This window comes from Callorhinus ursinus, unplaced genomic scaffold, assembly GCF_003265705.2.
Source record: "Callorhinus ursinus isolate GAN/ISIS: 27379988/994484 unplaced genomic scaffold, GSC_fseal_2.0 scaffold94, whole genome shotgun sequence".
Taxonomy (NCBI): Eukaryota; Metazoa; Chordata; class Mammalia; order Carnivora; family Otariidae; genus Callorhinus; species Callorhinus ursinus.
The window spans coordinates 852,668-873,735 of NW_027397156.1; the positions used below are offsets into that span (position 1 = coordinate 852,668).

Sequence of the window (21,068 nt, forward strand, 5' to 3'; positions counted from 1 at the left end):
CTATGGGGGTGCTTTCTCCATGCTCCCCACTATGGGGGTGCTTTCTCAGTCTTCACTCATCCTATTACAGGCCCTTTCTTTTGTCTGGAAGAAAGGATACGAGGTGGCCCCAGGGAAGCTCAGACTCAGGGAGGGCCCAGAAGACAGAGTGGAGATGAACTTGGAAATGACAGTTTAGTGGTAGAATCCTGGTACACGCTCCACATGCTGAATTCTACGGGTCCCGTAATTACCGTGCCTGGTTATGCTGATATAGTGAAGCAGGACAGTATTCTGAGTGATAGTGAAGCCCCCCTGCCACCTGCAAGGTCATTAACACTCATCACCTCATCGTGGAGGGTGGATACCATCTAGAACAGGGAAGTCAATTAAATTGCAGAATCGATTCTGGCAAGTCATGGCTTTAATTTCCAGAGCCAGGCACTTAAGAGAGAAAAGTGTTCTGCGAATTACGAAAATTTAACTTTACAACATTCAGAGCTAGAGTCTGGAGGAGTCAGAGTATAGTGACGACAGAACCACTTTCCCAAACAACAGGCGAGGAGAGGAGAGTTCTGGGGGGAAGGGACAAAGCTCAGCCGTGCTCTTTGGAGGGAGGCGGGGAGGGGCTGGGGTGTGTAGAGTCCTGGAGACAGGCAGAGAACTGCACAGGGGGCATCACCACCGTTGGGGGCACCAGACATTCCCCAGGGGGTGCAGTGAGCATCTCAAGGGAGCAGCATAAGGGGGAAGCTCCATATCTTCGCTTAACTACAGGCTATGGATGAGCATGGAATTGGATGGGATTTTATCATTAATCCAGAACTAACCCTGTTAGGGAAAACTGGTAAAGCAAAATGTGGGAACACTGGCCAAGCCTTCCTTGAAGATCTTCACAGATCTTGGTGAACGTGTGTCTCTTTCACATTCCACAATAATATAAAAATAATTTTGAATCATACATTTTTTAAGATTGTATTTATTTATTTACTTAAGAGAGAACAAGCACGAGCCAGGAGTGGGACAGAGGCAGAGGGACAAACAGGCTCCCCACTGAGCGGGGAGCCCGACGCGGGGCTTGATCCCAGGACCCTGAGATCATGACCTGATCCGAAGTAAGATGCTTAACCTCCTGAGCCACCCAGGGGCCCTTGAACCATGCATTTTTTAACATCTATTTTTTTTAAGATTTATTTATTTAAGAGAGAGAGAGGGGTGGAGGGGCAGAGAGAGAGAGAGAGAGAGTTTTAAGCAGACTCTGCACTGAGCATGGAATCCAACACAGGGCTGGATCTCACAGTCCTGAGATCACGAGCTGAAGCTCAACAGACTGTGCCATCCAGGTACCCCAACATTTAATTTTTATGAGATAATTTTTGACTCATGGTCTCCATTGTTTTTTTATTTACCCAGGTCTTTGATTTAGTGAGACTCCCTATATTAAAAAGAAAAAAAAGAGGGGCACCTGGGTGGCTCAGTCTGTTAAGTGACTCTTGATTTCAGCTGAGGTCGTGATCTCAGGGTCATGAGATCGAGCCCCACATCAGGCACCACACTAAGCATGGACCCTGCTTAAGATTCTCTCTCTCCCTCTCTCTCTGCCCCTCCTACACCCCTGCTCATGTGCTCTCTCTTTCTTAAAAAAAAAAAAAAAAAGAACCGAATGAAAGGAATCGCATTTCCCTTTTGCATTGTTAGTTGTTCATGAGTCCATTTTAAGAGGGGCTTCTGGTGTACAGGTTTTCATGGGGAAGAATTATATGGTTGGGATTCTTCCCCTCCTCTGATTTGGAGACAAGACCCCTTTCTTATCGTCCACTGAGAGCAGAAAGCTGGATGAACTACCACTGGCTCCAGGAGGGAGTATCTAGCATGTCCAAGTTTTGTAGCAGGAAAGCACCCCCTCACCCTGAAGTCTATTCCTGAATCTTGTATCACGGTCTGGATGCCGAAGTGGAAGGAACATCCGTGTCCCTGGGGACATTGCACTTGGTCTGCTCTAACCTGAGTGAACGGTTTGTGCAGTTCCTGTTGATAAATCTCCTCCACACACCCATCCTCCCTTGGCTAGAGGGCAGACGCTGTGCCCTCCTCTTTACTTCCTGTCCTGGACAAGTGTGCCCCTGCCTTTTCCAGGGTCCTGGGGCTGTGGTTGAAGAGAGGGAGACTAGGGGGCCATAAATGGGTTCCCCTGCCTTTACCCATCTGTACCAGCCAGCATCGCTATGAGACCCAAAGACCTGGTATTTCCCTCACCTACGGAGCCCAAATGCATCCTCAGGGCATGCCACCCAGCCCTGAGGCTTTTCTTCAATAAAACACAGACTGATTGTAAAATGAGTATGCCCCCCAGATGACATCTGATAAAGGCAGTTATTTTGAAATACAAAATGTGTGTGTCTCTCAACTGCTGGTATTCACAGAAGCTGGGCATGCTGTCAACACCTGCTTTGAGCTCTTTCCTTTTCCCACCCTTCCTTTTGGCAACTAAGTTGCAATTCATTTCCTCCAGGCCAGGTCTCCTTCTCTCCTGCCCTGTTACTGGGTCTTGCAATAGACACGTTAAATAGTTTATTCTTCCACAGTATAATTTGTGTTGAGAAACATGGGCTCACTGACTTTAAGGTCTTTTTTAGCACTAAAAATTCCTCTGGCTTTTATAGACTGTTTCATGGGCTATTAATGTGGAGCAGACTGCCTTCCTTTGGAAACAGCAATTCACAAGGGGTCAGCACACCTGGATTCGTGCTTCGCCTTGTGTCATCAGCCAGGGAGTAACTTTAAATACATCACTTTCCTCATCTGGCCTTAGTTTCCTTGTCTGTCACACAGAAGCCCTGTGTGGGTTAGGGAAACTTTAATGCAAGAGTATACCGAAGTTATAAAGTAATGCTAAAGTATAGAAGCAGGATCATGCTGATACTACCGTTCCCACCAAGAGCATACCCAAAGCAAAGGGACTGGCTTTGCAGTAAGAAGCTTTTTGGTAGACAGCAGGGGCATAGACAACTAAGAGGAGCCATGGCCGCTCCCAGAGGCCTCTTAGAAGGGTCAGCTTCAGCGTGGGCTGTTTATTAGGCACATCCTTTGCTGTGTGGCCATACTCTTAGGGAGCTCTTGTTGGAGACGGGGAGTCTGGGTGGGGTTGGGGAAGAATGGTCAGAAATCTACATGAGCAGGCATTGGAGGTAGAGGCGGGCCTCTGCACAGGTTTTACTTTGTTCACTTGGGAGAGATTTCCGGATCTCTGCAGAATTGGGGGACAGACAGATATCTTTTGGCAGAGACGTCTCTGTTTCCTAGTGGAAGTTGGAAAGTCGGGCTTGGCGTCCTGGAGGTTTTGTCTTGATGGGTGGTTGGAGCACAAGGAGACAGGGAATGAGCTCCCCACTGCCTTGCATAATCCCTGGAAGTCTGATGCAGGAATGCATTATGTACAAGACAGAAAACCAACCTGGGGGCCCTGAGACCTTTGTCTGCCTACTGTCAGTTTTCACCTGGTTTCATTTTGATAAATGTGATATCTGAGATGCTGTCCGTAAAGCATCACCTGGCAAGAAGTATGTTACTTAGCTAACAGTACGGTTGCCATCTATCCCAACGCAGGCTCTACAGAAGTTTTGAGTTTCCATTTGTTTACTAATGGGAATACTTTGAAAAATCTATGCCCAGACTTTACCTTCGTGGGATGGGCAAGAATCCTAGGGCTGTGTCGGTGAAAGGGGGTTGGGGGCCTGTGTAGTGGGGAGGGAGAGCGTGACGGGGCATATAGTGGACATGAGTGTGTAGGGCTTGGGGGTTGGGGATTCTGGTCCTGGCTGTCCGTCTTACTGGCTCTTTGCCACTGGACAATTCATTTAACCTTCCCACGATTCAGTTGGCTTAGATTTAAAATGAAAAGACTGTTGGTCCTCGTATCCCATTGAACTACTGTAACGATCGATTTGAAAATATACAGAACCGTATACGTGTTAGGAATTATTATGACATTTGGAACCCACCACTGCCACCATCCTTGCTTTTTTTCCCTTCAGTGATTACTTACTCTGTCCCTCTTTCTGGTCAGTTTTTTATTGCTATGATTTGAACCTGCCTGGGGGTGGGGGTGGGGAGGCGCTGATCTCCCATGATGCTGAGCGACTGGGCAGTTTTTCAAGGCTGGCATTGCCGCCTTCGCTGTCTCTCCCATCTGCACCTGTTCCCTCCCACCCCCACCTCCCCCCGCGCCGGGGCCAGGGTTTCCAAGAGGGTGATGCTAAGGGAAGTGGCAGGGTCAGAGACCTCTACTGCCAGGAGCTAGTCTCAGAGTTAGCCTTTTGCTTTCTACTCTAGAGAATCAGTGCCCTCAGATTACTATATTGATGACTGTATTAATTTACCCCAAGAGCTGTTATTCAGTGAACTTCTTAAGGGCAAAAAAAAATTCTCGAGCTTTATTTTTCTTTGGGCCAGAATAGCCCCTCTGTGAGGTTTACTTGTAAGATATGCATATATTTTGGGGAGGTTCTAGCCCAGTTCCTGTCTTACTCATTTCAAGAACAGCCTTCTCTCCCCTCAGTGGTCTTGCTAAAGACATGAGCCTGAACCTTCTTTCTGCCACCACGAAGGATTTCAGCCTTCTTTTTTTTTTTTTTAAGTTTTTTTGTTATTTGAGAGAGAGCGAGCAGGGGGAGAAGCAAAGGGAGAGGGAGAGAACCTCAAGCAGACTTCTCACCGAGAGCAGAGCCCAACCTGGGTCTCAATCCCATGACCCTGAGCTGACATCAAGAGTCAGACACCTAACTGACTGAGCCACCCAGGCACCCCCACAGCCTTCTTTTTCTTTACCTTTTGCCTGCCCAGCTCCTCCCAGATCCTTGTACAGCTCCTGGGAGTAAATGCTTTCTGATCCATACACGGAATTGTGCGGCTCACATTGTGCCAGGCGCTGGGTTTAGGCACTTGAGGTTTCCGAGGTGAATGTTATGTGGGCCCTGCCCTCAGGGACAATGAAGTCCAGTGGTCTCCTAGAGCTGCAGGAGACCCTGACCTGGTACGACTCCCTCCTGGGGCCTTGCTCCAGCCCAGACTAGACCATCACAGCAGTGGCTAAGGGGACATTTTGGCCCAGCCCTAGTCTCACATTTGCAGGTCTTATTGGACTTGCTTTTCTTTGCAGGCTCTCTGGTCTTGTGCATTCTCTCCCATCGCTAGGCATCCCCAGTCTGACGCTGATGCTGTTCCAGGGCTGGAAGAAAGGGACCAGGACCAGGAAGCCTTGCTTGGAAGCATCATGGTCTACTAGTAGGTAGACAGTGAGGGAAAGAAGCAGGCTTTGAACCTCTGGGCCAGTTCCTTCCCACCATAGTGCAGATGTCTTTCTCTATACACCTGCCTTTCTCCTTGGTTCTCCTTCCTGAAGAGACGCAACTGTGCTGCTTCTGGGCAGTGGGCTGGGGCTGCGAGAATTGAAATTTTTATTTTCCCTTTTTGGCAGCTGAATCCTTTCTTGGCAGTTGCTGACACAGAGTCTCGTAGGAGAGATCCATCACCCACATCAGTCACCATCTCCCAGGACGTCCAGAAACCCCTTCTCCCAACCCTCACATAAGCATCCTCAACTGATTCACATGGCCACTTTCTTGCTCTTGACTCCGAACAGGTACCTTTCCAGGGTGCAGGTAGCCCATATCAACAGCCTTTGGAGAAGAGCGAGCATGAAAGTGAGAACCTGATAATAACTCTACCAAGGAAAAAGTATAAATGATCATACTTCTTAAGAGGTTCATCCTTTTGCCCCAGGGATTGTGTTTCTAGAAGCTTTTATACGGTACCTACCATGAGCTTGTCACTCTTGTAGGTGCTGGGGACATCAGACAAGGAAAGAGAGCTTGCAGTCTGCTGGGGGAGACGGACAATGAACACATGGTTCTAAAAGAATGGGGAAGCCCTGCGGGAAGTCGTCAGGGGGGTAGAATAAGAGCGGGGCCGGACAGACTAATAGGAATCAGCCAGGAAAAAGGAGGGGATCCCTGCAGAGGTGAGAAGGTAGTGGATGCATTTGCAGAGCTGAAGCCCCTCCCTGGGGCTGGCGTGTGGAGGGTAAGGAGAGGACAAGGAAGAAGGCACCCAGGAGCCAGGCTGGGAAGGGCCTCCTGCCTGGCCAAGGGATTGGGCTTTATTCTGAAGGGTTTAGAAAAGGACCCAATAAGGCTCGACTTAAGAAGGCTCATTCCATTCCAGTGTGGAGAAGAAATGCCAGAGAATCTGTGGGAGGACAAAAGTGGGGTCTCAGAGACCGCTCAGAGTGTGTTGACATCACCTAAGCAAGAGAAGTCTCACGGGCCATGGAGGCATGGGCTGCACAGGAAAAGGGGGAGGCCAGAAACAGAGGAGACAGAATCACCGGGAATTAAAGATCAGTGTGCTGTGGGAGGCAGGGAAGGGCAAAGACTCAAGCACCGTACATGGTGCCCTTGCCTGCGAGCAAGCACAGGAGGCTGGAGGAGGAGCAGGGCTTGGGGGAAGGTGGTGACATCGGCTGGGGACACACCGCCCTCAAGATGCCTCTGAAATATTCAAGTGGAGACGCCCAGCGGGCAGTTGCATCCGCAGACGTGGAGTCTAGGGCTGAGGTCTGTGCTGGAGGCGGGGCTGTGGGAGTTAGCCACACGTGGACAGGTGTGCGTAGTTGTGCAGTCATAGGCACAGATGAGAAACAGAGGATTGGGGGAACCCGCACTGAATGTACTGGTGGCGGTGGACGAAACCATGTGAGTGCTGTCACAGCAGCTGAGGGAAGGACTGCAGGCATCTGCCTGATTGAAACAAGGTGCTCAGGGGTGTCCTGGTAGTGCTGCTTCGTGAGCCACCTGGTGCCCTGGTGATGGAAGGTGGGGATCCTGTCTGTTGCCAGGGGCTGAGGAAATGGATGGAAAGGCAGGTGCTCGTGTACGAAGCTGGGCTGGGACAGGTAGTCGTCCTTAGAGGAGGACAACTATTTTCTTTTTTAAGGTTGGCAACAGGTGGACACTATGTACCGAGGGGAGGAAGTCCATGGCGGGGGTGGGAGGGGGACAGGCTGAGGATAGAGCCAGGTTGGAGGCCCAGATGGAATGAGTCATCCCAGCAAACAGGAGGGATTCGGACCAGTGTGTCACCATGTAGGACCTTTTAGAGATGGGGCACCTGGGTGGCTCAGTCGTTAAGCGTCTGCCTTCGGTTCAGGTCATGATCCCAGGGTCCTGGGATCGAGCCCCACATCGGGCTCCCTGCTCAGCGGGGAGCCTGCTTCTCCCTCTCCCTCTGCCTCTCTCCCTGCTCATGCTCTCTCTCTCTGTATCTCTGTGTCTCAAATGAATAAATAAGATCTTAAAAAAAAAAAAAAAAGGACCTTTTAGAGAGGGCTGTGACAAGGACAACTGGCCACTCGGAAGGAATGATGGCCGACCCAGAGCAGGCCGGCAGTGCAGCCCTTCCCCCGACCACATGATCAGTAGCACCCCTTTCTCTTTTGGGAGTGCGTGGGTTTGGCGAGTGTAGGATCCGTCCCTTCAGCCAGGCGCGTTCAGGTGGATTCCGGCGGGTAAGGAGTTAAGGAGTTCTTATGTGAGGGGCTCTGTGAAGTAGGAGGCAGGGACTTCAGGAGACAAGCGTCCTCCTAGGAGCTGGAAATACCAGCAGCACGTTGTTGATCCAAGCAGGGGCTGAGCTGAACCTGAGAACATGAATTTGCTGGGCAGCAAAGAGTGCATCTGTGCTGTTCCTGCCGCTGAGCAGCCTGACAGTCAGCAGGGAGGACGGAGGCTCCAGTCCACCTGACACCCGAGGTGGCCACAGGGCAGATGTGCCCACGGCTGGCAGATCGGCTGAGCCCACACTCTGGGCAATAACTCATACCAACAGTCAGCTCTGCGCACGAACACATTTACTGCAGCTTTATTTATGAGAGCGGAGAATTGGAAATAATAAATTTCCTACAAAGGGGTGTAATCCAGTAAATTACAACACATTCCTATGATGGAATATTATGTAGCCATCAAAATTTTGTTTGTGTAGAATTTTAATATGATAGGAGAATGCTTCAATTATAAGATTAAGTAAGAATGTCACAGAATGCCATATATCAAACATTCTCAACTATGGAATGCAGAGAAAACTTCGCATGTGTTTAAAAAAGGCTGGACACAAATATTCCATAATGATACTTGTGGGAGCTGATAGATTTCTTTATATACTTGTACATTTTTAGAATATTCTTCAATATGCTCTTATTTTATAAAGAAAAAGTCTCTAGAGAAATTTATTTAAGGAAAAAATTCTTTAAACATAAGAAAGGGTGTATGCAATCATAGTTTAAATTTGTCTCCTCAGAAAACCATTGTAGGGAGTTTTAATTCCCTCAGGACTCACCCAAGGAACACCATCAGCCTGGCCTAGTGTCTGAGAACATGGATTTCGGTGTTAGACAGGCCTGGGTTTGAATCCCAGCTCTGCTGCTAATCCTCACTACCTGCTTAGCTGTGTGGGATGGCCATGGTGTGATCTCAGGCTAGTTACTTTCTCTTGGGTATAGTTTCTTTATTTATGAAAGAGGCAGAACTACAAATGCCCCCAGTCTCATCTTTATAATTCCCAAGCCCCCAAAACTCCAAACCCGGTGTCGTTTCTTAAGGTTACAGCAGATCCATTTGGCTACAAAATATGACCTGAATTAACACAATCTCCCTCCCTTCCATGAACGTTGATAATTTTGCAGCAGAAATATGAGGTCGTTTCATCATGGGCTACTGCCCCAGGCCCATTGAGAGTATGAGGTCATATACAGGGTCTCAGATAAGAGACTATGAACTGGGGGGCCTTCCTGGGAGGTGGCCGAAGTGGCCACAGGGCAGATGTGCCCACGGCTGGCAGATCCGTTATGACTGTAGAGTTCCTAGCACGGTTCCTGGCATGGAGTCCTGCTCAGGAAGGTTAGCTATCATCATTATTGACCATCTAATTATTTTTGAACCTTCTCTAAGTGGACTGTATGATTTCTGCTTGCCCTTTTTCCTTCTGTTCCTTTCCTCATTGGGACCTTCGAGAAGACTGAAGTGTGGTTTACTCTGGGAACGTAGGCTGACATGTTTTAAGACACAAGAGTGGGAAAAATAAGAATTTGCCCCAGGTAGTTCTCCTGCCTCTTTTCTTCTTCTGGATTTCTAGTTTCCTGGAGAATAAGCCATAGGGAATAATGCACGTTCATAGAGCACCCATGTAGTTGAAGAACACATCAAAGGATAAATAAGTCTGATTGCCTTGGGGAAGAACTGAATCTCAAATCATATGTGTTCACTGTGGGATTGTAATATATTTATAGCATAGTTGCTCTCCATTTTGCTTTCAGCTAAAATTAGTCTAATATATAATATTTTTTAATTTAAGAATGATCTCTTATTGCTTTCCATAGGAATCCACAATCAGATATTTTGTTGTAAGCCCTTCTAGTATTCTTTAAAATACAATTCAGTTCACAAAACTTTGCTTTGCACTCAACCTTTTCAGAAGCATGAGTAGGGTACAAACTGAGGTCATCACTTCTTCATTTTCCTGGATGAGTGGCGCTTCATAAATTCTGTTAGTGTGGCATTAGCCAACTACGTTATTAACATCACCAAGGGGAATTAAAATGTATCATGTTCATAGGATCAAAAGTTCCACATTCTGAATCAATGCCAGTGTATTTCCAGACCCTTCCGTTTGACCACAGTCTGCAGTGATCCCCTCCCTCCAACCACATGACTCACCCACACTGGGGTAGAAGTCACTCACGGCTCCCACACATCTCTTTAGCCCCATCTGCTTCCGTGCGGTGGAGTTTTTGCCTTCACAACATCAACATAGAGTCACAGAGCCTCGGGTCTGGAAGGAAATTTTTTGCAGTCGGCTCTATTAAATCCAGTTAATCTAGTCATTTCGACTGCATGCCTGGAAACTCACTACTGCATGCTTTCTAGTAAGCTGAAATAGATCTCCCTGAAATAGATGGCTCTATTTGTGAGTCGGTCCACTGGCGGAAGAGCCAGTCGGTTGGCCAGAAATGACAGCCCTGCCATGAGCCTACAAGCTTTTCCACCTCAATCCATCAGGTCCTTGTTGGCCCCACCATGGCATGCCCAGCACGGCGTCAGGACACATTCCTGCACATTCTTGGGTTCCAGCTTCTCCTCCGGATTAATCCATTCATTAGCACCAAATTGCAGGATGCCTTGCCAAGCCCATCAAGCGTAATTGGAGCTTCTGAAGTCGGATCCCCCAGTTACATTAGTTCAGCTGTCTCATTAGCCACCATGCATCATCCAAACCCATCATCAGACATGTTTTCCTTCATTATTGTTGTCATTTTCTTAATGCAGGTATTGTGGAGAAAGATTGTTTCTAACACACACTTTTGCTTAACCTATTGTTTGATCTCCAGAATGTGGTAAATCTTTACACTAAAAGGAGGCAGGTTGGGGGAGGGTGGGAATAGGGGTGGCTTATAAAGGAGTAGATGCTGAACTTGGGCCAATGGCAGGCCCCATCCATCTGCCGGGACAGGGGGTCGCTCTTACAGCCAGAGGTAGCCCCGCTTCGGGAATGACCCACTTTGTGTAAGCTGGCACATCAAAGATCCAGTGAGCCTAGAGAAAAGTGCAGTGTGCATTTTGTACTGTGGGGGCTCTCCCAGAGTTCACAGACAGCTGAAGGAGCTCGCTTCCTGGAGGATCACAGCCATGGTGTCTGCACTCTGGACCCTTTAGGACTTTGATAGTAGAGCGGTTGTCTTTTGGGAAGACTGTAGGACCAGGAGTGAGGGAGCAGGGATTCAGGTTCTAGTTTTACCTCTAGCTGTGACAACTTTGAGCCTATCACTCACCACCTCTATGCCCTAAATTTCTCAGCCTTAAAATAGAAATACCCTCTTTTATTTTTTTAAAGATTTTATTTATTTATTTGAGAGAGAGAGAGAGAGAGCACGAGTTGGGAGGGCAGGGGCAGTGGGAGAGGGAGAAGTAGACTCCCCACTGAGCAGGAACCCTGATGCGGGGTTCAATCCCAGGACCCTGGAATCATGATCTGAGCTGAAGGCAGACGCTTAACCAACTGAACCACCCAGGCGCCCTTAGAAATACTGTCTTTTAATTTTCCTAATTCCATCCATCTAGACCAAAAAACCTAAAGACGGTAGGATACAAGTTTTAAATTGCAGTTCTTGGCAAATAGCAGGTGCTCGGTGTATCACCCTTCCTTTCTATAAGAGAGTTGATGATTCTGCTGTGTCCCCAGGTGTGTTTCTCTGCCTGGGACCCACGTGTCTGTTCTGGAAGGCCCTGAGCCCTAAGTCTAGCCCCTGGGACCTCATGTTTTCTCCACTTGCCCCTGGCTGCACCTATTAGGTTAAGGGGATGCCTCACTGCCTGTCTCAAGGTCCTCTACTTGCTCTCCAGAGCCCCTGTAAGGATGAAGCCATTAAATACAATTATGCTTTTGAGGAAGAGGGACTACACACAGTCCTCAGACTCCCTTGACCAATTTGAGGTCTTTAGCCCTTCCAGCGCAACCCCTCCAAAGCGGTGGAAACCCACCTTCTGTCTTTTGGGAAACCCACAAAAACTAGTGTGAGAGCCATGCATTGTGTTTTACAAGAGTCGAGCCCAATCATCCAAAGACGTATCGGAAAGTCACAAGGGGTGGTGGGGCGAGGGGGTGGGGTGCATGGGGGTAGGGGTGGGTGAGCAGGGACGGAAGGTCTGTTTGTATCCCCATGAGGAGTATTGGAAGTTATTTGGAAAAATCTCTTCGGCCTTTATTTACCATGGTGGCTGGCCACGGGAGGAGGTGGGATCCAGGCTGGGAAAAGGAAAACAATAGAATGCTGTGTTACTGCTGCTAGAAAAGCACGCTCTTAAGCAAATAATGTGGCAAGCTCAGTCGGAGCACTGCTCAATTAGCCCCAGTGCTTAAAGGAGGGTCTCCCTGCAGCTGGTGGTGGCAGCGGACGCAGTGGGCTGGGGCGGAGGCCCGCTGGAGGCAAACCTGCAAAACTCCTCAGTGGGGATTGGCCTGGGCCCGAAAGCACAGAGCGCTCCAGCCTGACCCAAACCCACGGTGCTTGAACAGAAGGCCTGAGAGGGGCTGGATGGGCTGTTCTAGGGAGAGGCGGTGTGGGGAGCCCATGGATAATATGACCAGAAAAGTGAGTGCAAACGTTTCATGCAGAGAGTGACCGACATATGGAACGTGTTATCGGGACGGGTTACAGGCTGGAGGAGCTCCTAGAGTTTTTCAGGGGTGGGATGGGGGAGGGGGAAGCCTTCAGAAACTCAAGGAGTTTCTAAACAAAAGGAATTTGAGAAGGGTTGGAGAAATAATGAGAAATGCAAACTTGACCCAGTGTTTCTCTTTCTATCTCCTGGGCTTCTCCCCTGCCTGTCCTTACATGTTTCCAATTCACAGGGACCCAAGAAGGCCACTGGAGCCATGTGCCTTACTCTTTAGACGAGCAGAGCCAGTGCAGTGTGTGTGTGCGTGTGTGTGGCGAGGGCGGGGGTTAAGGAAGACCCCCAGAGCCATCTCTCAATCCTCTGTGTGCAGGGGGGCCAGAAAGAGAATCAGCCCAGAGCCTTGCCTTAGACCCCCTTTGGGGGGCACACTGATAGCACTGGAATGATCTGAGGATGATTTATTCTGATCCCCTCACTCTAGAAGAGCAAACTGATACCTGGAAGGTGGATGGGGGAAAGGCTTATCCAGGGTCTCACAGTGACTACAAGTTGGGAGGAGGCCCCCCCCCCCGTCTTTGGAGTCCTCTTAACACTTGGGTTTTCTCCCCTTGTCAGCATCCCTCTCCCAGCATACTGCACACACACACACACACACGTGCATACAGTCACACACTCCACACAATCACATGCAGACACACACCACACACACACACATTCACAGAAGTGTTCACACACACACACATGCCACACACTCATGCAGACATACGGACATACACACCACACACAGATATTCATAAAGACACGTAGACACCACGTGTGTGTACACACACACTTACACACTCACACACAGATATCCACACAGACATGCACACCACACACCTGTGCAGACACACACATTCACACAAACACATACGTCACACAGATATTCACACAGACATGCACACATAGACACACCCCACACACCGACATACACACACATGTTCACAAAGACACACACATACATACACATTACACACTCACATGCAGATGTGCACAATCCACACAGATATTCACATGGACACACACACACAGATATATACACAGACTCACACACAGACATACACACCCCCGCTTTGCCACTTTGCAGTCAGGCCCATCGGGACTGCAGCACCCCAGCTGGAGCACACCCTCAGGTGATTGGCGGCTCCAGGGGACCCCTCCCCTTCACAATTCCAGCCTCAAGTCATCAGCAGTGTGCTGGCAGTGGTCCTAAGGGTCCATTTTAGATCTGTCCTCCAGGAATTTATTCAGACGCTTCTGGGCAGATTTCATGAAATGTCATCCTTGAAACTAACAAATGACACATTTAATCTATATAGTTTTTCCAGCTCTGGGTGTTTGCTTACTTTCACTATGTAGCAAACCACCCCAAACTTAGTGGCATAAAATGCAACCATTTTTGCATTTCTCATGATTTTGTGGGTCAGGAATTTGGGGACTGCTGGACTGGGTGATTTTTCTGTGCCATGTGGCCTTAACAGAGGTTACTTGGTGGTATTCAGTTAGCTGACGGGCTGGTCTGGATTATTTAGGTCAGTTTTACTTGCAAGACTCGCGCCTTGGCAGGGCCATCTAGAAGACCATCAAGGGGAGCCTCTCCAGCATGCTGGCCTTGGGACTGTCAGGTGATTCACGCAGTAGCTCAGGGCTCCCACAACAGGTGGAAGCTTCATGGCCTCTTAGGGCCTAGCCTTGGAAGTCATCTAGCATGACTTCACTATACTGTACTGGTCAAACTGCCACAGGCACCCACATACAAGGGGAGGGCACGTAGACAGCACCTCTAGACAGGAGTGTCAGAAATGAGCAGCCTTTTTTAAACTGACAACATGCTTCTGTGTGATATCTGGCCCCAGTGTATTTTCTGGCTAGACCCTCCTGCAGATTGACCCATTTTCAATACCTGATATATCAAGAGAGCCTCTACTTATGCTTAAAGCTCTCGCAAGCTTCCAGGGTTCTGTGACCAGCTTTTCTTCCGAGAGCATGTGCTCTCAGAGCATGTGCTCTTCGGCATCCTTAGAATCATAAGGACAGTTGGTTGGAATGCAGAGAAGCTCTTCAGAAACAATGAGGTTTTCCAACATAATGGTCTTGGGGGCGTTGAAGAACAGAAAGACCAAAGGGATGGAAAAGCCATCAGGGTGGACGTGAGGCCATCCAGCCTGATGGCAGGATCAGACATGGAAAGGAAAACGCATAAAATCCCAAAGCCCTTGAGGAATGTGGGTATCATGTGAGGGATGGTGCTGAGGCAACACGGATATTTGTGAAAGGAAGAAGAAGGGAAGGATTCTGCTTCTGTGGGCTACGTCTCTGGCTGGGTCAGGTTATGAACGCTGCAGCCCTCTCACATTGTAGTGTTGAAGGTGCCATGTTGGTCAGCCTCACAGGGGGCCCCTCTGCCTCCTCGAGGAAGTTCTGCAGCCAGTGAGCCTTGTGGACAGGTTTCCCTCTTGGTGTTCTTAAATATAGTGTCCTGTGTTGGTTCCAAATGAGCAGCACAGGGCTGGTCCTCTGGAGAGCTGGCTTCTATTTCTGGCTCTTCTACTAATTTGTTGTTTCATTTGGGGCAGGTCACTTTCCTGCCATAACCTTCCCATGCTACAAGAATCTGAGTGGATTAGGATGTGGGTACCTGGCTCCACAGCTTCAAAGTGACACAGAGAAATGGGGAGGACCCAAAAATGAGACCAGTAATGAGGATCATTTGGTCTGGCAAAGAAATGGCTCAGGGTTGGCAGAGGGTAGTAGAAAAATAAGAGTATTCCATCTAGAAAGAACCTTTAAAACTCTTCAGTTTGAGGGGCGCCTGGGTAGCTCCGTCAGTTAAAGCATCCGACTCTTGGTTTGGGCCCAGTCATGATCTCATGGGTCTTGAGATCAAGCCCTGTGTTGGGCTCCGCGCTCAGTGGGACTCTGCTTGAGATTCTCTCCCTCCGCCCTTGCCCACACTCACTCTCTCAAATGAATAAATAAACATGAAAAGAATATTCTTTAGTTTGAGAATTCTTCACCTAGGATCTTTGGGCCTCTGGGTGAGATTTCAGGGAGTCTGAATTGAAAATTTGCTGAAAAGTTGTTCTTTTATGCGCACATGTATGCTTCTTAGGGGAAAAACGTTTTCGCTTCTGTCACATTCTAGAAAGGGTCAGTGATCCAAAAATGGTTTAGAACCACTAAGAACACAGTACTTTAGTCCACCAATGTTATATCATGTGATTCCTAACCAGGAGGGATAAAGCCTCCCCAGGTGAGATGGCATTCCAAGAGTGTGAGTGCGTTTTTCCTGTTGTCACCGTGACTGGGGGGACATGACTGGCATTCCGAAGATGGGGGCCAGAGCTTCGTGTGGGGGGGACAAGACTGAGCAATGAAGAACTACCCTGCCCAAAGACCAGCAGCACCCTGTGGAGAAGCATCATCGGGAACTGAGACCCTAAGACGAGCAATGATTCTCTCTTTGCCACAAAGCTCATTAGTGGCCGAGTTGGGTTTTATCCATAAATCAGAGCAGGAAATGTGCCAGGAATCCACATTATTTTGTTTCTCCTTGCCAACTGCAAATATACTACAAAGAAAACCAAAGAATCAGAAATCTATCCCACCTTCAAAAAATCCGGCAATTTATAAAAAGAATCCCTGGGTTCTTGGTCTTCTTCACCATCAAATAAGGAGGGAGGAAAGAAGCATTTTACCTATTGGGAAGCTAGGGGGTATATAAATGAGCCTGATAGCCATAAGTGGCGTCAGTATATTTTTCAGCCACTATGAATTGGTGATACCAAGCTTAGACTGTGAAACGTACTCTTCACATTTCAGAGGCCCTGTCTTGGATGTCCCTTTCTCTAAAAAGGAAAGAAGCATTAGTATACCAGCATGGCGCTCACTGCCTAGTTCACTGCAAGCAAGTGGCAGGTTCTCAGACTCTCTAGAATGAACTAGGAGGTGTTAGGCAGTATTGGCTGTAAGCAAGGCCCGCAGGGTCACCCAGACAGGGGTTCACACCCTGGCTCTGCCTCTCAGTTGATGTGTGATCTCTGACAACATGCCTTAATCCCTCTGAGCCTCAGTTTCCTCAACTGAAAAGTGGGGATAATAATCGTATCTGTGAGAATTAATTGAGATAATCCATGTAAAGTGTCCCACAAAGTCCCTAGCATATGGCATGGCTCAGTAAATGCTAGCTGTTATTACAAGCGATTATTATGACTGTGTCTGTGATTAAAGACAGCTTTGGGTTGAGAGCGTTGGTGCCAAAATTGCTTTCAGAGGACAAACTCTGGGATGGTTTTCAGTCTCGCCCAGCTGCCCAGAAAGAGAGCCGTAGACTGTTTGGGAATCAAGTCATAATGTTTATGAAGTGCCTACTGCACACTCAGGTTTGGGTGGGAGATTGATTTTCTTCCTGTGTGCACATCCCACCATCACTTTACAAGTGGGTGAGAAGAGGCTCAGGAAGTCACATAGACGTCTCTCCTGCCTCGGTTTCCTGGTCTGTCAGGGTGTTCAGGCGAATGATGGTGACCAGGCTGAGCAGAGGGGAGAGATGCCCAGAGGAGTAGGAGGAAGCCATGGCATGGGAAGTCTTCAGACCTCACAGTTTCCTAGAGTGGGGATCCAGGCCAAAGATAGCCCCAGACCATTTGCCAATCCCTCATCCTCATGAAAGGAGGTTGGCTGTGGGGTCAGCGGGGAGCCTAAGGGGGAGACAGAGGCTATATTTGACACGGGCCTCATCACCAAGCCTGGAGGAGAAAGGCTGCCATCTGACCACACTGCAGCCAAGTCCTCATGGGGCCAAACCATTATGGTTTGGGTTGATCCCATTCTCACTGCCGCTGCTCTGGTTGATGCACAAAGGTATGGGCGTTGCCAAGTCAGCTGCGGTCTTGGTTTGGAAGAGGCATCCAGAGTTGTGAATGGAAGTTGTGCTTCAGGATTTCCCTCGGCTTCCAGCTCTCAAGATGAAGCCAACTTCTTTTTCTGCCATTTTGAGACCCAGCCTTGGCTGGGTGGACTAGATAAATAATTTATCATCATCATCATCATTTATTATATTTATTAAAGATCATGGGGCACCTGGGTGGCTCAGGCCTTAAGCGTCTGCCTTCAGCTCAGGTCATGATCTCCGGGGCCCTGGGATCGAGCCCCACATCGGGCTCCCTGCTCAGCAGGAAGCCTGCTTCTCCCTCTCTCACTCCCCCTGCTTGTGTTCCCTCTCTCGCTGTGTCTCTGTCAAATAAATAAGTAAAATCTTAAAAAAAAAAAAAAGATTAGTTACTCAGCAGCCCCTACCTTGTAATAACATTAACTTACAGCTGTATAGCATTTTGCAGGTAATGCAGATTTCTGACCAAACCCAACTCCAACACGAGGCACAAATCTAAAGCAGAAGGTTGACTTGGACAGTTATTCTCTGATGCTAAGAGTTGAATTACAGCTGTACCCCCAACTGTCCGTATAACTGAAACCACCTTCTCTTCTGTGTTTTCACACTCGGAAAATGGGGTTTTTTCCCGATGCAGAAAACAAAACCAAAATCAAAATGTCTTAGGATATTAAATGACACAATAATTTAGAAAGAGCCTGGCTGTAACGCATCCTCATCTTGGGGACTACAGTGTGTGTGTGTGTGTGTGTGTGTGTGTGTGTGTGTGTGTGTGTGTGGTGCCCATGCCCACACACACATAAGCCCATGCATGCACACTTTTATGCACAGTGGTGGATCAGTGTTAGTACCCAGAACAAAGAAACTACATGTATAAATACATGCCATTATGGCCAGTAGCTGGATTGACTCAGATTTTCTCTGCAGATCCTTCCTTGTCCACCCTCTGGCCATGAAATGAGAGTATGTAGTATGCAAAGGATAAAGTAAATCTGGATTTCCTGGGGCTTGTGTTGGCATAACAAGCTCCTTTCAGATCTCTTTGCCAAGACAGGGCCACGCCGGAGGCTTCCGTGGCCTGGAGAATAACTGTACTACCTTGCTCTTGGAGCTGTTGAGGCACATTGTTTTGACATATGCCATACCTTCCGTCTTTCACTGCCTTGGGGCCAGAGGGGAGAGTATGCTTTGAACAATGTAGAATTCCTTTTCCAACAGCTGTGCAAAGCAAACTCACAGCTTTCAACTTCCATCTCAGGGCATCGAGCTTGGTTTTTGGATATGGGCTCCTTGTCCATTCTGGAATCTGTCTTCCTCATTTTCAGGTTTCCAAGGGGGACCAGCTTCAGAAATTTCTTTCTGAGGGAGGCGAGGAAACCTTTTGAGGTTCTCTATTTTGTTTTGTTTTGTTTTGTTCTAGAATAGGCCTTCCCTGTTGACTGTGTGCCTTGTTTCCCCTGGGAAGCCAGCAGCCCCTGAAAGTTGAGGACCTTGTCCGATCCCAGATCTCAGGCCAAGTGTTGTCCGTGTCGGACAATTTCTGAACCTGGAGTTAAGTATTTTAATAAAAGGAATAGGAGAGCAGTCCATCTCCCAGACTCTACCCTTGCCAGTTTGACTGTATAGGTGCGGGTTCTGCCCAGGGATCAGGGCTCTCAAATGAGATGTCACCAAGTGAAGCACAGAGAAGAGCTCTTCCTTCCTCTGGTCACGGCTCACTTCCAGTTTGGGGGAATGCAGAGCACACTGGTTGGCATCTTTTGGTGACAGCCATCCACTTGCTCTCCAATCTTGGTTCTATTTCTTGCCCTCTCTGAAGCTCAACTTACGTACTTTTGTGCTTCATAAGACAGGCAACATAAGAGTTGCCACCACTCCAGAGTCGTGCTCAGAGTGAATGAGGTAGAATTTAGGAAAGACCCGTAGGGCTATAGGGGAACAAGACGGGGCCATGGAAACCCACACAGCCCTAGTCATGTGAGTTCATTTCTCATTTACTCCTTGTAGCCGTTCCAAGTCGCTCCTTCCCTTCATCCCTTTACAAGCATTTCCCTCCCTTGTTGGTTTTGGATTCATCTTGCCCCCAGTGAGTTAACCTACATGTTTCCAGTTTGCATCTCATCGTGCTATTTCCAGGCTGCCAACCCTCACGGGTGCTGGGGAATAATTGATCTGTCCTCACCGGTGTTTGTAGCACCTTCCCTTTGAGCGTCATCTGTGCATTTTAATTAATCTGCCACTTTTTCCTCTCTCCTGCTTCCGGATCATTAATAAAGAGATTAACCAAGACCAGACCAATCCCCAGCGGAGGTTCCACCAGGATCTCTCTCTCCCGGCAACCAGCCTTGTCATGGGTCAGAACATCTTCATATGGCCCCACTGACTAATTTTCAGGCCTCGGGACCTGGGTTCCGAACAAAGCCAATTTGAATTAATTAAGATTAAGATATGGGGAGCAAGCTTAGCCAGTCTTCTATATGGCCTTGGTCTAATATTTCCACCACATTCCTTTCCTTTTTGTCATTCTATTTTAAATCTATCGCTTTCCCACCTCTCCCCCTTTCCAGTCGCTGAACAAGATACTAGGGTTATCTGGCAGGATGTAGTCTTTGGGGCCCTTAGCATTAGTCAGAGACCATGTCATAGCTGCAGGAATTCTCCAAAGATTTAGGCCCTCTGGATACAGCTGGACAGTGTCCTTGTTAATCCAGCCAGAGAAATGCATTTGCCTCCAGAGGATGTGGCCGTAACAGAAATAATGAAATCTCTTGAATTTGCATATTAAAAACTTGGCACATTAAAAAGTGCTTCCACCTTGATCTCATGCCTCCTCCCTGAGGACAACTAGAGCACAGCCTCTATGCCTTACTTGTAAGTCACCCTCATTTCCAGTGCTGGCACCAACGCCAGGCCTTGAGATAGTGCATCTGGTGCTCCGTCCACTATAACACATGGCCTCTGCAGGGATGGGGGACCTGCAGAGGAACTGGCCGACCTGCAGAGGGACTGGCCTTGGAGGACATCGGGCCTAAGGGGGACAGCAGTTTGTTCTTTCGCAGAGAATATGCAGAGGAAGAAACAGGATGCTCCCTGGCCTGAGATCCTGGATGGGCTTCTGCCAAGCCTGGTCTGGAGGCCACCCTAACACTTAGCCTCAAACACCTAGAAACTCTGCCCAGAGCTGAGGATTCCCGGGGAGGTGCTCAACCTGCAGCTGCCTTGGTTCCAGCCTTGGAACTTGAACTTCCTCTGGAAATAAACTCTCTGGAATGTTCGAGAGCAGGGACAGACAGACCCCATAGCATAATCCGTAAGGGCATCAATTCCAGAGCCAGACTGTGATCAAATCCTGGCTCTTCTGCTTGTTAGCTGGTTATTAACTGTCTTGTGCCTCAGTCTCCCCATCTGAAATGGGGAATGTTGGTACCTACCTCACAGGAGCTGTTACCGAGATTAAAGAGTTAATGTATATCGGTCCCTGGCACATCGCATTTTTGTTCCTGATGCCCGCACTCCAACCAGGCTAAACCTTCACTCCACATGTGGGCAGCAAACAAGGTCTCTAGGTCCATGGTCAGGAGGAGGCACGGGTGCTGGGAAGCTAGTCGTGGAGAGGTAAATTGGAAGTCAAAGGAGAGCGCCCCAGGTGTTTGTGTGTGATGGGGACAGACATGAGTGGCTGTGGGCTCAGGTCCTGTCCCACCCCACTCTCCATCCAGCTTTCTTTTCCATTTCAGCTGCTTTGCCCAAAAACCCTCTGTGTGTGTGTTGTAAACTGAGCCAGAAAGGAGAAATCAGAAATTGCTCTCTTTTGAATATTTTGAGGGATGGTGAAACCTTGTAGGAATGTTGCTCCAGGGACTGAGAAAACACCATATGTGGGAAAGCATTTCTAAGTGAGGAAAATAGCATCTGCTAGTTGGTCAGGATCT

General features: G+C 48.4%; 1 protein-coding gene across 1 annotated transcript in view; it reads left to right on the plus strand.

Annotated features, from left to right (window-relative positions):
- NTF3 (neurotrophin 3) overlaps nt 1–21,068 on the plus strand; it is a 67,671-nt gene that overhangs the window by 39,842 nt on the left and 6,761 nt on the right. The window lies entirely within an intron of this gene.